We start from the raw sequence: 16,972 nt of genomic DNA on the forward strand, positions 1-16,972 counted from the left end.
AAAATTTGACTTGAATTGGAACTTGACTCATTGGAATTGAATGTAATGGTTTGAATGTAATGGTCTTCATTGCATAGAATTTCAAGTTAAAAATCCAAATCAGTATAGTTTAAAATTCAGTTCTCACAATTCAGTGTAATTTTTCTGGAGCACACATCTGGGTAGTTATAAAAAGTAAATGAGCAAAGACTCAGTTGAACTGCAAACAGGAGTCAGCACCTTAAGCAGTGCCAATATTTGTTCTATCCTCGTTTGGTATTGTAGTGGTGCACAAAGCCCATAATGGAGCTTGATACCAACCATTTCTCACCATGGATGACCAGAGACCGAACTCTCAGGTAGGGTATGCAAAGCGCTGTGAACCTGGCCACTGGGGTTAAAGCACCCTCTCAATCTGTTGCTTGTTAAAAAGTTCCCCGTGATAAATAACTGGGACATGCTTGCATGCTTCATTTCACTAGAACAGCAGAGCTTAGTATGCACTGCTGGGCCAGACTTATGGGATTCCCTGACCCTGGAACAGCCTTACAACAAACACTGTAATGGGCCACCGATTGGGAGGTGCTACATTCTCTGCATACTCACCTGTCTGGGAGTCAGTATACTCTGTGGGTCATGATAGTGATGTTACCCTGTGTCCGGAAGAAATGTGTATTGAGATGGAGTTTTTGTGAGGTATGGAATTTCTTCCGTTTTAACAGAAAACAGCTCCGATTTATTTACAGATGGCCCCTCCTCCCCACTGCAGTTCAAGAACCACATTCAGTTAACATAAGCAGTCAAATGTATTAGTGAGTTTAATTATTAATTTCTCTTAAAATAAGTCCATCTAAGCACCAATTAAAGACATTGACCAATTTAAAAACAATATTTACTGGCACTTAGATGCAGTAACCTTGCTCCAGTGAGCAATAACAGTGGACCTCTTCCTCCACTGCAGCTCTGTGACTCTTAATTTATCCCGGTTATACACAGTAAAACTTTCAATGTTAAGTAATGTTAGGACCACGGAACCACATTTCCCAGGATCCCACAGGGAACTGCCATGATATTTACAGCACCACCCTGGCGTGATGTCTAGTTACAATAAACCAATACTGTAACAGCGGAAGTAATAAACCTTTACTGTAATCGCATTGTCCAGCCTCTTCATTCTCTTCTTTTGGCACTCTTCTTTCGCTCTGGCTTTGTGCCTGCTACGTCTCGCCCTCATGCTCGGACAGACCACTACAAAACTGTTTCTGGGCTCTGTAAAACAAAAAGAGGGAGTTCAGAAAGTAAAGCTTTGTAAATGAATAATATATAATGCTCCTTCCTCCGTAGATCTAGAGAGAACCAACCAACTGTATGATACAGGGTACAATGACGAGTCCAGAATCCAACGGCTGTAATTAATCAACATTACAGTTCTCTAGTTTCTTGGCAATATTGTTTATATAAATTGTGAACTCAATGTATTTGCTTGGATGTACAGTATCAAGTACCATTCATCAAGCATTTTTGCAAGAGCAACCGTGGTATCTACTGCTTTACAGGTTCTGTAGTCAATTAGATAGTATCAGGTCTTGAGCCACAAAAAAGTAGAAAGAAACAACAACCGGCACATAGATTTAGTTATTTTACAATTCCTTAGATTTATCAGTGCAGCCCATGAGAAATAAACTGCCCCAAGAGTCAGGACAGTGCCAGAAGAAACAGTTGGGTCGTTCCACTACCCTATCAGTCATTCAACTTCCCCGCAGTAGGCTGCAGAATGCTGTTTTAACAATTAAGAACCCATTTCAGCTCATGTATTTCACAGAAATTAACTGAAGTTAGTGGCAGACTAGGAGATCATCCATCTCTCACATTGTGCTACTAATACTAGGTCCTGATGTTTGTTTCCACAATTGGTTTCTTTATGGATGTTTTATCTTTTGTACATTTTGAATTATTTTCTTTCATGTAGAAATGTCACAGTAGGTTTGTGTACTTTTTTCAGAACCAAAACCACAATTAGCCAAAGAGATTTTTAAACTTGTATGAAGGGACACAGTGCTGTCAGAAATGATTGAAACCCTGTGAATGTCTCAGGAAACACAGGCGGTACATAATTGTTGTTGCACAATATGATACAAGCATATAATTTTATTTTCAGGCTTTGCTTGGTCATGCAGCATTTGAGTAAATTTGACAGCAGAATGGTTTTCAACACAGACTGATGAGCCGCCTCCTGATCCAGCCACCCCAGAGCACTCCTAACTTATGCAACAGTCTTAAGATATTACAGGGTTTTGATGTTTTTATGACATAGTTGAGTTTGTGATGTTGCATATCTGGGAATTTTGTTAGACAGGTCCGGTACTGTAGCTCAGTGAGTTGAGGTGCTGAATGTGAATGTTCTTTTATATTTAAAATCTCTCTAGATAAAAGTGTATGCTGCTGTAAATTAATGTAGTGAGATAATTTCCCTAGAAAGGCTAGAGCTCAGCAACTTTTTTTTTGTTCTATTTTGCATGGATGGGGAAGCTGCCGTGTTTTGGCTCATGTACCGTCATCAGATAAAGTATGTCCAGAGCCATGGGACAGTTACTAATGAATTATAAACAATAAATAATAATAATAAACAATAAAATATCATGTATTTCAAAGAGTTTTAAAATATTTTATTTAGATAAAATGGTAGCCTGAGTGTTTTTCAATGTGTTTTTCGATGATGATGATGATGATGATGATATTTTATGTGATGTTTAACTGACATTTAAAAAACTATTTTCACTCCCTTTAGTTTTCTTGGCAATTTGAAATGTACTATTTTTCCTCTGGGATTTTCAGTGTGCTCCATGAAGCACAGCAGCCTGATGCGTGTACACTCGTACACTCTTACTGCATTCTATTGCCTGCTTTCTGCTCCAGAGGACGTGCATGTTAGTTAATACATTGGAGAGTGCATGCAGCAATATCCGGATGAATCTTGGCCAACTAAAAGCCTCCCTACCCTAGGGTGGGTAATTAGGCCCTAGCAGTACAAGTCACCACAAACAAATATTGCGATTTGATCCTGCGAATGTTTCAGTGGTGAACACAGCACTTCAGATATGTAGGCAGTACCTGACTATGACTTACATATTTGATTCTAAAGTTGAAATAAACCATTGTTAAAGGACAGGTCTTGTTGCTGGAATATCCAGATATATTGTACAAGTTAGTCATTTGAAATTGTAAGATTTTCAAGTTTGAGAAATATTTAGTTGTAATTTTGCATCAGACACTGATTTTTGTGAACTAGAAAATGTAGACCTTCACATTACTGATAATTAACAGCAACAAGCAACAGTACATTATTAGCTTTTTATTTAGTCCTAATTCATGCGGCTAAGTTGTCCAAGTTTTTTGTAAAGTTCACGAAGATGAAGCGAGGGAAGGATAACTGGGTGTTGCCCAGCTGTACATTCTTCTGCTTGAAGCAACACGGACAGATTCTGACAATCAGAGTTAATAAACAAGCTTTGATCCAAATTCAGGGTTTGCCCCAAGGGTTTGTTTAAAACCCTCACGTTTGCATGACTCCTAAGAGAGTTTACCCAAAGTGACCTGATATTGTTTCATATGAATGAGCATCAGGCTGTGAAACCAGCTGGGCTGGAATATATTCAGATAACCTTGGACTTGGGGAATGCAAAATAAGTTAGGGGGGAGGAAAATTCCCACTTCAATGTTTTCCCATGAAAGTGGTCTCTCGCAGATTTCAACAGAGATTGGCAGTAAATATCATCTATCTAATGTCAATAGAAGCGTGAGCAGCATTTTTTTTAGGACAGTGTCCTCCCTCCTCTCTCCCTGGCTATTATATCTGTACACCAATTATCACACATCCCACCTTAGCTCTGTCAACATTTACTTATACAGACAACACAACCATTATGGGACAATACCAAAACAAGTCAAGCAGTCAACTGGTGCACAGACAACAATCTGCAACTCAACACATCCAAAACATAAGAGCTCATCATCAGCAATACCCTTACATGGAATACCCACACAGACCACGTTATCAAAAAAGCACAAAGAATCTTCCTACACCTGCTCAAGAAATTAGCTGTGAAATTGGTGAAAGAGTTAGACAACACTCTCCGCTTCTACACAGCAATCATTGAAAGCATCCTCACCTCATCCATAACAGTCTGGTACAATAGCTTGGACAGTCACACTGAGTAAAAAACGTCAACATATTGTCAATAAATCTTCTAAGATCATCGGTACCCCCCTCCCATCACTCTACCTCAAACAAACACGGATCAGGACCAGGGAAATCATCTCTGAACCCACTCACCCAGCACACCACCTTTTCCAGCTCTGAGGGCACTATAGAACACTGCTCACCAAAACAACCCATTTTAAGAAAACAGTTTCTTTCTTACTAAATTTCAGTCTCTGAATTACCTCTGCTAATCCCACAGTCAATTCCTACTGTTCCCTGCCTGCATGTATCCCAGTGTATATGCTACTATTGTGGTTAGAGTGTACAGAGCGCTGTCACAAAAGGCTTGGAGGCTATTTGAAGCATGAAGCAAAAAATATTGTAATGGCATGAACCGTGACGCACCCGTGGGAGGACAGAAGAGCTGGATACAGGGAAATATGAAAATCCTGGATGTTGCCAAATTTTATTTGGAATATTGGAAGCGAGAGAGAGAGAGCATGCTAAAAAAATTGGAAAAATAAACAAAAGTCTTCACCATTCACGCTCATGGGATTCGGGCTAAAAAACAATAAACAAAAATTACTAATTTAAGGAAAGTAGTGCTGTCCATCATATCGCTCAGGCTGGCCAAGTTAGGTTCCATGATATTCTTATGCTAACGCATCGTATGGGAGTGTTATCAGATCGCCTAGATGGGTGACTGCGTTCAAGGGTGGAGTTTGAGGAGATTGAAGGAAAAAAGCTCTTGTATGATGCTTTTCCAGACTTCTACTGCTGTTTGTTTCAATGAGGTTTTCCCTTCAATCTCCCCTTCAGGAGATTGCACAAATTGGTTAAGTGATTGACTTGGCCTGTCTAAAACCTTCCACTTTTTCTCCCTGAAGACAATTGAGGTTTTATCTATATTTATTGCTACTTTTATCTAGATTTAAAGTAGGAAGTAAAAGCTAGAATTTGGATCTGTCACCTCATCTACATCGTTTGACTTTAAACTCAATTGTCAGTGTATGGCAAAAACAAAGTAGAATTGACCTTGGTGGTCCAATACTTTTGGAGGGTATTGTATATACTCATAAAATGCTATATGAAATATAAAGACTTATGTGCCAACAGTTTATTCAGGCATCCGAGATGCAATCTGAGGAGGCGGGTATGGAGTCTACACCAGAAGGTGGTAATTGGCTGTACTAGCTTCTGTGAGCAGCACATTCCACCAACACTGATGGCTAGCTCACGAGATACATGCACTATTCATCAAAATACTGCAGCCTAAGTGTGATCTAGTTGGATACATTAGAGGACATGGAGATACTTCAGAATAAAAAGTTCAAGCCTGGAATAATACTCACCTGGCTCATTGAAGCCCTAATGAATCACCTGGGTCTGGGCTGTAGTGATTTTTTTTATTTAATTACAAAGAATAATCCAAAAGGGGTCCCAAGCTTTTGCACAGGGCCCTTTTCCTTAATAATCCTTATAATTTCAATTTCCTTATAATTTATAATCAGTAAAAAATGAAAATAAAAAGCAATCTTGCTTTAAAATGTAAAAGGTCTCATGTTTAACACAACATGAATGTCTTCCCCCCACTGCACACTATATTAGTAATCTATGGAGACCCCCTAGTCACCCTAGGTAAAAAAAAAAGGAAAACAAAATATTATATTCAGAAATCCGTACTCTCAGTTTTGCAATCCATGTGTTCAGTTTGCAAGTCAGTACTCTCAGTTTACTGTTTACTGATTGGCTAACCAAGTGTACGGTTTGCAAAGCTTGAGGATACAGATTGGATAACTGACCGTACTTGAGGGTACGGATTGACAAACTGAATGCACGGACTGCGGAGTATAGATTTCCACTCTATTATTATAATTTTATGTACCTTTTTTACCCAGTGCCCCTGGACCTCTGGAATTCAAACAGCCCCAAAACATGACACACCACCTCCTGTTATGCACCTCTGATTTGATGCTAAATATTCCAATACTCTTTTAGGTCTCATCAATTTGGTCTCATCTGACTACAGCACCTCCATTCAAACATACTATAAAAGGGCAAATGAGACCAAGTGAGACCAAAATGGAATGTTTTGTTCAGATACAGCGTTGGCATGTTTGGCACTGAAACAGAGATGCATAACAGGAGATGCTTGTCGGTGAAATACGGTGGCAAGTCACTGATGTTTTGGGGCTGTTTAATTCCAGAGGTCCTGGGGCACTGGTTAAAATCAATGGTATAATGGATTCTACCAAGTATCATGCGATTTTAGCTGGCAATCTGGTTGCCTCTACCACAAGGCTGAGCCTTGGCTGTAGGTGGACAGCAAGCCAAAGTCCCAAAGCATACCTAAATATTCACACAGAAATGGTTCCTTGACAATATATTCTATGTTCTGCAGTGGTTATCTTAGGCACAAGACCAAAATCCAAGTGGAAACCTGTTGGCTGAACTGAAGAGGCCATTTGATAAACGCAAACCCAAGATTGTGAAGGATCTTGCAAGGATCTTCATAGAGGAATGGTCCAAAATCTAAACCATCACGGAGACAATATGAAGAAAAAATGGATTATCAATGTCTTATCAATGGATTAGATCCATACCACATAACAAAACTTGACAATTTCGCCTGGAAATAAAGGGAAGGTATCGTGAATGTAACTGATTAATCTTACAACACATTTATTACAGCCATAGAGCTGTTTAGCCAAATGACAGACAAGTCAAGATTACTAGCAGAGTGGCCAATGTGCTCATTTAAGATAAGGATCTCTCTCTGCTGATATTAATGAAAATTATCGAACGCTAGCTAACGTTGACCAGCCAACTAATATTAAGTAACTAGCCAGCTAATGTTACCCTGCTTTACTAACATGATACTAACACTAATGTTAGTTGTCTACACTGGCAGTAATCAATTTGATATGACTAGATTCTACTTTGAATGAAATCATCAGAACACACTGCTGCTTTGTGAAGGCAGGAAATCTTTGTGGTTTATTTTGGCTAGCCATAAGTTCCTCCTGTCTTGGCTTAAACTCGTATCCTCTCCCTCATTCTCTCTCACCAATGGGATTCTATGAAAACGCAACTGCCTACTCTTGTCACCATCATATTTGTTATGACAACAATAAATTTCACACGTTGTGACCATTTTTGAAGAAAAAGGTGAACAGAAAAATCATTCATTTTATGTTTCTAATTCTACTCCACGCGGTGGCAGGTGCTTAGTTTATCCGTACAATATGGTGCCCAGCTATTCAAGTGATGTCATCGCAATACTATGGGTAGGCCTTATTGCCCTTATACCATCCAATCTTTGTGGTTTTTTTCCCCATTTTTCTTCTTGATTGTACTTCTTGACAGTTTCGGCAGTGGCCTTTTCTTTTGAAACTGCCAGTAAGGCAAGCATTTTTTTATTTTTTTGCACAGTTAAAAACGTTAAAACTGACATTCACACTATGGTGAATTAAAATAATATCACAGGAGTCTGTCCCCTAACACAAGTTATTTTGTTATAGCATTATTAGTGCTGGAATATACCTCATCTCCTGGACACAGCTGGTCTGCAGCTGGACGAAAACATAAGGAAGTTAAGTTCCAAGTCATGAATCCAACTGCTGTTAGTAATCAAACAGTAATCATAAATGGTCTTCCATTGTTAAAAACGATCAACTTCCGAGAGTAATCCAAATTGAACTCTTAGTATATGGACAGAAGTACAATTCCTGTTCTTCTGCCTCTGTACTCTGTACTCTGTACACATTGGATTGAAATAAAACAATGAATATGAAGTTAAAGTGCAGACCGTCTCCTTTAATTTGATGGTATATCCATATCAGGTGATCAGTGTAATAATCACATCCTTTTTTATACATAGTCGCCTCAATTTATGGGACCAAAAGCAATTTGTCAACATGAGGACTAGAGTACAATAGGTAATGAAAGGTAATCAAGAGCCAAGAACTTATTTTGTATTCAATCACAAAGCGATTGAATACACCTGACTAATTAAAAACAGCTGAGAAGCCAACTGTCCAATTACTTTGGTAGCATCATGATGCTTCTCAGCGGCAGGGACAGGGAGACAGGTCAGAATTGAGGAAAGGATGAATGCAGCCAAATACAGAGAGGGCCAAATACAGAGAGGTCCTTGAAGAAAACCTGTTCCCGAATGTACACGACCTCAGACTGGGGAAACACTCAGCATGAGGTAAACTCTCAGCACAACAATGACCTGAAACATACAGCCAAGATAATGCTGGAGTAGCTTTGGGACAAGTCTCTGACTGTCCTTGAGTGGCCCAGCCAAAGCCCAGACTTAAATCCCATAGAACATCTGTGGAGAGACCTGAAGATGGCAGGTCACTGACAATTCCCATCCAATCTGACGGAGCTCGAGAGGAAGAATGGCAGATTCTCAAATCCAGGTGTGCAAGACTGTAGAGACTAAGCCAAGAAGACGCAAAGTTGTAATTACTGCCAAAGGGGCTTCTACAAAGTACTGAATTTAGGGTCTAAATACTTATATAAATGACAGATTTCAGTTTTCGATTTTTAATAAATGTGCGAAAATATCTAAATACATGTTTTGACTTTGTCATTATGGGCTATTGAGTGTAGATAGATGGGCAAAAAATTATAATTGTTTATTTACAATTAAATGTACAACACAATAAAGTGTGCAAAAAATTAAGCGGCCTGAATAATTTCTAGAGCCAGTCAATTCCTACAAATTAAAGGTGACAGTCTGCTCTTTAATCTTATATTCATTGTCATTACAAATGCTGGATACAGAGCCAAAAGAACAGAAATTGTACCACTGTCCAAATAGACTGCAGTCTATATTGTAAATTATGTCATCAATCAACTAATATATATATGTATTATTACAACTGTCAAAGTCTTCAATGCAGAGTTCAGATACATTAAAAAACTGGCCTAGGGATCATAGATTCAATTACTTATTGATTCTAAAGTCGCAGGCTCCACAGGGCACACATTATTCTCAGTAGGGTTACTGAGGTACTTTTCTTTACTTCACAATACAAATGTAAATGTAAATGGTTGGCATTTATATAGCGCCTTTATCCAAAGCGCTGTACAATTAATGCTTCTCATCCACCCACTCACACACCAACGGCGATTGGCTGCCATGCAAGGCGCCGACCAGCTCGTCAGGAGCATTTAGGTGTTAGGTGTCTTGCTCAGGGACACTTCGACACAGCCCGGGCGGGGGATCGAACCGACAACCCTCCGACTGCCAGACGACTGCTCTTACTGCCTGAGCCATGTCACCCCCCAAGGAGGCAGTAAAAATCATGAACCCTTTTAACTGTCAGCTCAGCTGAGCTTTTAAGTTTCTTTTGACATCCAGATGTATTTATTTATTTGAATTTGGTTGTTCAAAGTTCTTTAAAGTTCAAAGTCTATTTTAATTTTGGTGACTTCTGCACAAAAATGTTTTACTTGAAAAGCTTAGTGGTTCATTTGAATTGCCAGTTAAAGGGTTGGGCATATCCTAGCTAGTGATCCATATCACTAGCACCAGCACATTCAGTACGAATTACTACACATACAAGTATTTTGTACCAAGAAGATGTCTGACTACATACAGAGTTACTTGTATACATGCTTTGCCTAGTTGATGGGTGAAATCACTCACTAATATCTTTATAAGCAAACAAAGCAGTTAACTAGCTGATGTGAATGTGCTACAACTTTCTTTACAAAGCCCCTTCCCTGCTGATAGCAGGTGAGACCCATTCGCCATGTTAGATTTTAGCAAGTTTCTAATGAAAACAAGATCATTTAAGATGTTAGTTCATTTCTGATATGGTTGCAACTGCCTACATAGGCTCCAAAGGACAAATCTTTGGAGACCATGGCTTTAATGTTTATTATATTTGGTATTGAGGGAAGATTTTGAAGCAGAACCTTAGCTAGTCTTCCTCATCCATGGCATTTTGATTCATTTTGAAATGAGACATCTATAAAAAGACACTGTAAGAAACGTAATGAATAATATAAATTTTGGGGGAGATCTACCTTTCATACATATACAATAGCCACAGCAAACCTTGGAGACGAATCTAGCTTCTAATCAAGTAGTGGAGTCCAACTTCCACTGGATGTGATTAGTTCAGCTTTTGGGAAGCACCCTTCATTATTGCTATGTTTGGTCACACGCTGCCCTCTGTTGGTGAATTTGAGATCAAAATGACTCTTGAACATTAGATAATGGCCCAAAGCATACAGTCCCTGAGCACTTTATTGTGTGTATGTACACCTACTCATTCATGCTATTATATAATCAGTCAATCGTGTGACAGCAGTGCAATGCATACAATCAAGGAGATACAGGTCAGCAGCTTCCGGCAATGTTCACATCAACCATCAGAATGGGGAATGATCTCAGTGATTTTGACCGTGGCATGATTGTTGGTGGCAGATGGGCTGGTTTGAGTATTTTGAGTATTAACTGCTGAACTCCAAGGATTTTCACACACAACAGTCTCTAGATTTTACTGAACAATAACCAAAAAAAAGTGAGCAGCAGTTCTGTGGACAGAAAAGCCTTGTTGATGACAAAGGTCAACAGGGAATGGCCAGACTGCTTTGAGCAGAAAGAAAGGCTACAGTAACTCAGCACTCTGTACAATTGTGGTGAGCAGAAAAGCATCAGAATGCACAACACGTCAAACCTTGAGGCGGATGGGCGTCGGGTTCCACTGCTGTCAGCCAAGAGCAGAAAGCTGAGGCTGCAGTGGGCACAGGGAACAGAAAGCTGAGGCTGCAGTGGGCACAGGGAACAGAAAGCTGAGGCTGCAGTGGGCACAGGGAACAGAAAGCTGAGGCTGCAGTGGGCACAGGGAACAGAAAGCTGAGGCTGCAGTGGGCACAGGGAACAGACAGCTGAGGCTGCAGTGGGCACAGGGAACAGAAAGCTGAGGCTGCAGTGGGCACAGGGAACAGAAAGCTGAGGCTGCAGTGGGCACAGGGAACAGAAAGCTGAGGCTGCAGTGGGCACAGGCTCACCAAGATTGGACAGTTGAAGACTGGAAAAGCATAGCCTGGTCTGATGAATCTCAATTTCTGTTGAGGCATACAGGTGGTAGGGTCATCATTAGGTGCCTACAGCATGCATCCATGGACCCAACCTGCCTTGTGTCAACAGTCCAGGCTGGTGGTGCTGGTGTAATGGTGCTGGGGTCTACAGTCCAGGCTGGTGGTGCTGGTGTAATGGTGCTGGGGTCTACAGTCCAGGCTGGTGGTGCTGGTGTAATGGTGCTGGGGTCTACAGTCCAGGCTGGTGGTGCTGGTGTAATGGTGCTGGGGTCTACAGTCCAGGCTGATGGTGCTGGTGTAATGGTGCTGGGGTCTACAGTCCAGGCTGGTGGTGCTGGTGTAATGGTGCTGGGGTCTACAGTCCCGGCTGGTGGTGCTGGTGTAATGGTGCTGAGGTCTACAGTCCAGGCTGGTGGTGCTGGTGTAATGGTGCTGGGGTCTACAGTCCAGGCTGGTGGTGCTGGTGTAATGGTGCTGGGGTCTACAGTCCAGGCTGGTGGTGCTGGTGTAATGGTGCTGGGGTCTACAGTCCAGGCTGATGGTGCTGGTGTAATGGTGCTGGGGTCTACAGTCCAGGCTGTTGGTGCTGGTGTAATGGTGCTGGGGTCTACAGTCCCGGCTGGTGGTGCTGGTGTAATGGTGCTGGGGTCTACAGTCCAGGCTGGTGGTGCTGGTGTAATGGTGCTGGGGTCTACAGTCCAGGCTGGTGGTGCTGGTGTAATGGTGCTGGGGTCTACAGTCCAGGCTGGTGGTGCTGGTGTAATGGTGCTGGGGTCTACAGTCCCGGCTGGTGGTGCTGGTGTAATGGTGCTGGGGTCTACAGTCCAGGCTGGTGGTGCTGGTGTAATGGTGCTGGGGTCTACAGTCCCGGCTGGTGGTGCTGGTGTAATGGTGCTGGGGTCTACAGTCCAGACTGGTGGTGCTGGTGTAATGGTGCTGGGGTCTACAGTCCCGGCTGGTGGTGCTGGTGTAATGGTGCTGGGGTCTACAGTCCAGGCTGGTGGTGCCGGTGTAATGGTGTAATCATCCAGAATGCAGCAGCTCGTCTGGTCTTCAACCTTCCCAAATACTCACACGTCACCCCCCTGCTTACTTCCCTCCACTGGCTGCCTGTCATGGCTCGCATCAAATTCAAAACCTTGATGCTAGCCTTCCAAGCAGTTAAAGGGTCTTCCCCAGCTTATCTACAAAAAATCATCAGACCCTACACCCCTGCCAGACCTCTTCGTTCAGCCTCCACAGGCCGCTTGGCACCTCCCCCTCTCCGAACCTCCACCTCACGCTCACGACTACTGTCTGTTCTGGCTCCACGGTGGTGGAACGAACTCCCCGTTGAGGTCAGAACTGTAGAATCTCTCCCCACCTTCAAGCGCAAGCTGAAGACACACCTCTTCAAGCAGCACCTCTCCCCATCCCTTCCTACCTCCCTGTGAACCTTAATTGTTGTCTCTGTGACTTGCTTTGTGTATCGGTATTTTTAGTTGGCTAGGTAAGCAGTGTTTGGATAGTTAACTTTGGTGACTTTTGCTCTGTTTGTTTGTTTGTTCTCAAAAAAAAAAGAAAAAAAAAAAGAAAAGGCCCTCGTCCTTATCTTTGTTGTACAGGTAGCAGTTGAAATTGTACTTCCCTCTAGGGTCTTTCAGCGAACTTATCCCTGGTTATGGGTATGCACTCTGTTGTACGTCGCTCTGGATAAGAGCGTCTGCCAAATGCCATTAATGTAAATTGGGCCGCTTAATACCAATCAATCATGGCTTGAATGCCACAGCCTATTTGAGTATTATTGTTTACCATGTGCATCCCTTCATGGCCACAATGTACCCATCTCCTAATGGCTACTTTTAGCATGATAATGCACCATGTCACAAAGGAAAAAGTTGTCTCAAACTGGTTTCATGAACATGACAGTTAGCTCAGAGTTCTTCAGTGGCCTTCCCAGTCACTACATCACCGTTTCTGTTACTCCAAGATCTTGGCATGAGAAAACAACCTAAAACAATATCACACATCACAGAAAGCATACAATATTTATATAATTCTAACACACAAAACTGTGCCAAGTATTATACGATTTACAACTAGCGTAACTATTTGTATGTATGCACAATAGTACTATACTGCTAAAACAGTGCTCACTCCATTAACACCTTTCTTGACAGAGGCAGAGTACTAGAATCTTTGCAGCTGGACTGCCTACATTCTCGATAGGGTATCTCCAGCTGATTGCTTTAGAACTGTGCTTAGAATGTCTACAGAAAGCTACAAGAATTTATTTTTCAATGGAACTCTCCGTTTGGCTCTACAATGTTGTCCGTTGAAGTTATAGATCGATGCAGCTTTGCTTTGCATTGGTAGATTTATGGTAAGCACCACCCCCATTTACATGCCTAAAGGACTTCCTTTGCTAGAAAAAATGTGATAGTGTAACTCACGCCTCCGCGATGCATTTCATGGATCGAAGAAATTATATATTTATTAACTTTTGATTAGAAGAGTATTAGGAGTGGTAGGTCTCATTATTGTTGATACATATTTTGGGCTCTCAATATCAATAGGACTGAGATTGCAACAGCTATATCAAATTAAAATGAGAAAAATAGGTCCATAATGTTATATACAGTAGTTCAAGATAATCCTTTGAGGATGCGAATGTCAAGGCCAAAAGTTATTGACCTGTTTCTGTTGATTTATCCAGCATCATTACCATGGCAAAGCTTTTCATTTCACTGAAGGACCAAGAGGCCAAAGGCAAGTACGAGCTTGTATGTGCTGAATAGCACTGGAATATTTTTGTGGAGCCTGCTAAGTGGGATACAGCCTGACGTGTCCATGGTAAGAACACTTCAACGGGAGATCAAAGTGGATCAGCAGGGCTGTCATGCCCTCACGAAGTGGCGCCAAAGGTTTTGAAGAGACGAGGGTGAAGCCGGGCCAGCTGGGATCCAGGCCGCAGGAGGAGTTTAGTGCAGAGTCGTGAGGAGGCAGGTGAAATGCCTGGAGTACAAAATGGAGGCGCTACACAATTCTGCTTTTTGGATGGTAGCCATTGCATGATGTGTCTGAGAGGGCCTTATTCTCGCTGGATTCTGTAGTTCAAAAGCCTGTTTTCTCACAGTGGGATTGTGCCCAGTGACATAATGAGGGCAGAATGAAGGTAGTCTCAGCCATGTTTTCCCCCTACTCATACCACCGAGACAAGGACAACAGAGCAAAGGATGGCCATGTCATTCTATGCATTTCAGAAGTTTGACAACAATTGTCTTTCAGCTGATAAGATGTGATGTGAAGTTATAAAGTTACTCATAGCTCTCATGAGATTACCATAAAGGTTCATTCAGTTAAGAGAAACAAAATTACATGTTTACATTTATATATGTATATATGATACAGCATAAAAAGTATATACACTAATGTGCAAAAAGTTGGGCAGCCCTGGTCAAAAAGCTTTTAATATCTAATTAACAATTAATATCTAAGTGAACAGAAGCAGACCTGACCTCTAAATGAAGAAAAGGAAAAGGCACCCTAACTCTGTCAGTTAATACTTTGTAACCCCTCCTTAGGCAACTATAACAGCTTGTAGACGCTTCCTGTAGCCAGCTAAGAGTTGTTCAATTCTCGCTTTTGGAATTTTCACCCATTCACCCTGGCACAACACCTTATATAAATATTCTTCAGCCTCCTTGCATGTATGGCATGTCTGAGATCACTACAGACTTGTGGTGGCCATTTCACCTCTTTTTTCTCCTAACATAACTTCTTTGGTGGTAGCCAAAAAGTTCAATTTTGGTTTTGTTGGTCCAAAGCAGTTGTTCCAAAAGGCTTCTCAATGTTTTCTTTTGCATACTTCAGGCATTCATTTTGTGTTGAGGTTGTTCCTTCAAGCAGCTGTGCCATATAGGTCTTTGTTGTTTAAAGTATGTTGTATTGTATTATGTTGTAAGGTCTCATGTTTAACTCTGGACCATTTAGAGTTCAGGTTTGCTTTCGATCACATTCAGATTCATTTTAACAGACATTTAAACCAGGGGTGCCCAAATTCTTGCACCCCACTGTATAACATTATAATTTATATTATATAATTTCTGGCTTTTCCATTTAAGTAAGCAATTCTGCAAGATGACATACTGTAAGTATTGAGTCCCTGAAGATGATATATGAGTAATATATGGTGCCATGACTTTTCATATTTGCTGATTTGCATATTTGTCACACTGAATGGTTTCAGGTCTTGAGACAAAGGGAAACTGGCACAGGTACAACTCATCTGAATAAGATCCCAGAAGAACATCCACAGAACTGCAGTCATCAAGCCTCGCTATGGTCAGCTATGGTCAGTGTTCATGACTCCACAATAAGAACGAGACTGGGCAACATGGGAGAGTGGCAAGGTGAAACCACTGCTAACCCAGAGAAAATCCATGCTTGTCTCATATGAGCAAAAAAGCACCTGGATGATCCTCAAGTCTTTTGCAATAATATTCTGATATTACAGATAAGTCAAAAGTGGAACTTTCTGAATGTCAGGGGTCCCATTATGTCCGGCATGAAGCAAATTCAGCAATTCACATAATAATATACCAGCAGTCAAACATGGTTGTAGCAATGTGATGGCGTGATGCTTTGCTGTCTTGGGACCTGGATGGTTTGCCATTAATGAAGGAACCATGAATTCTCCTCTGGACCAGAACATTCTTAAGAATGTGCAGTCATCTATCTGTGAGCTGAAGAAGTTGGGTTATGCAGCAAGACAATGGACCTCATGCAAGAACAAAGGGTTACATGAGTAACCTAGGTTCTATGAATGAATATCAACATGCTACCATATGGGTCAAGTCTCGCCGAGATTGAGCTGTTTGGAGACATAATAACAAATTAACCACTCCCCCACCTACATAGAATTATACCTTACAAATACAGCTCATTCTCTACTTTGCAGATACGCACGTAGTTAGTACAACCTGGGTTACGTACATAACCCTTCGTTCTATTTCATATTGGTCAACACACCACCATATACAGTACTGTGCAAAAGTCATAGGCACCTGTATAATTAAAAAATAATTCAATGAAAGGTCCTAAATAAATGTACTATACATTTTACATCACATTTTTAGTAATTTGACAGAATTGTTAAAAACTGAATCAAATCAATATTTTTTGTGACCACCCTTTGGCGTTAAAGCTTGCATCACTTCTCTTAGATATAGAACTGCAGGACAGCGTTGGCTAAGACAATCAGGTTGTTCCAAGCATGTTGGAGAACTTGCTACAGTTCTTCTGCAGACTTTGGTTGGCTCCCAGCCTTGCTCAAGTTTTTATGTAAAAGGTAGTAAATTGCTTACAGTAATATGTAACTTTTAAAAATTAAATACAAAATTGTCTCTGTAAAATTAAATGAAATTAATTAAACGCACACAAAAAAAAAAACATATATATAATAAAGTCTAGGGTGCCTACGACTTCTGCACAGTACTGTGCACAGTACTGTATATATATATATATATATATATATATATATATATACAGTGCATCCAGAAAGTATTCACAGCGCTTCACTTTTCCCACATGTTACAGCCTTATTCTAAAATGGAATAAATTCATTTTTTTCCTCAAAATTCTACACACAACACCCCATAATGTCAACATGAAAGAAGTTTTTTTGAAATTTTTGCAAATTTATTAAAAATAAAAAACTAAGGAATCACATGTACATAAGTATTC

General features: G+C 40.9%; 1 pseudogene; it reads left to right on the plus strand.

The window, feature by feature from the left end:
- The window catches only part of LOC133140479 (dual specificity protein phosphatase 4-like), a 257,554-nt pseudogene extending 244,098 nt beyond the window's left edge, over nucleotides 1-13,456 (plus strand).
- Nucleotides 13,457-16,972: the final 3,516 nt, after the last annotated feature.

Source organism: Conger conger, chromosome 11 (assembly GCF_963514075.1).
Source record: "Conger conger chromosome 11, fConCon1.1, whole genome shotgun sequence".
Classification (NCBI taxonomy): Eukaryota; Metazoa; Chordata; class Actinopteri; order Anguilliformes; family Congridae; genus Conger; species Conger conger.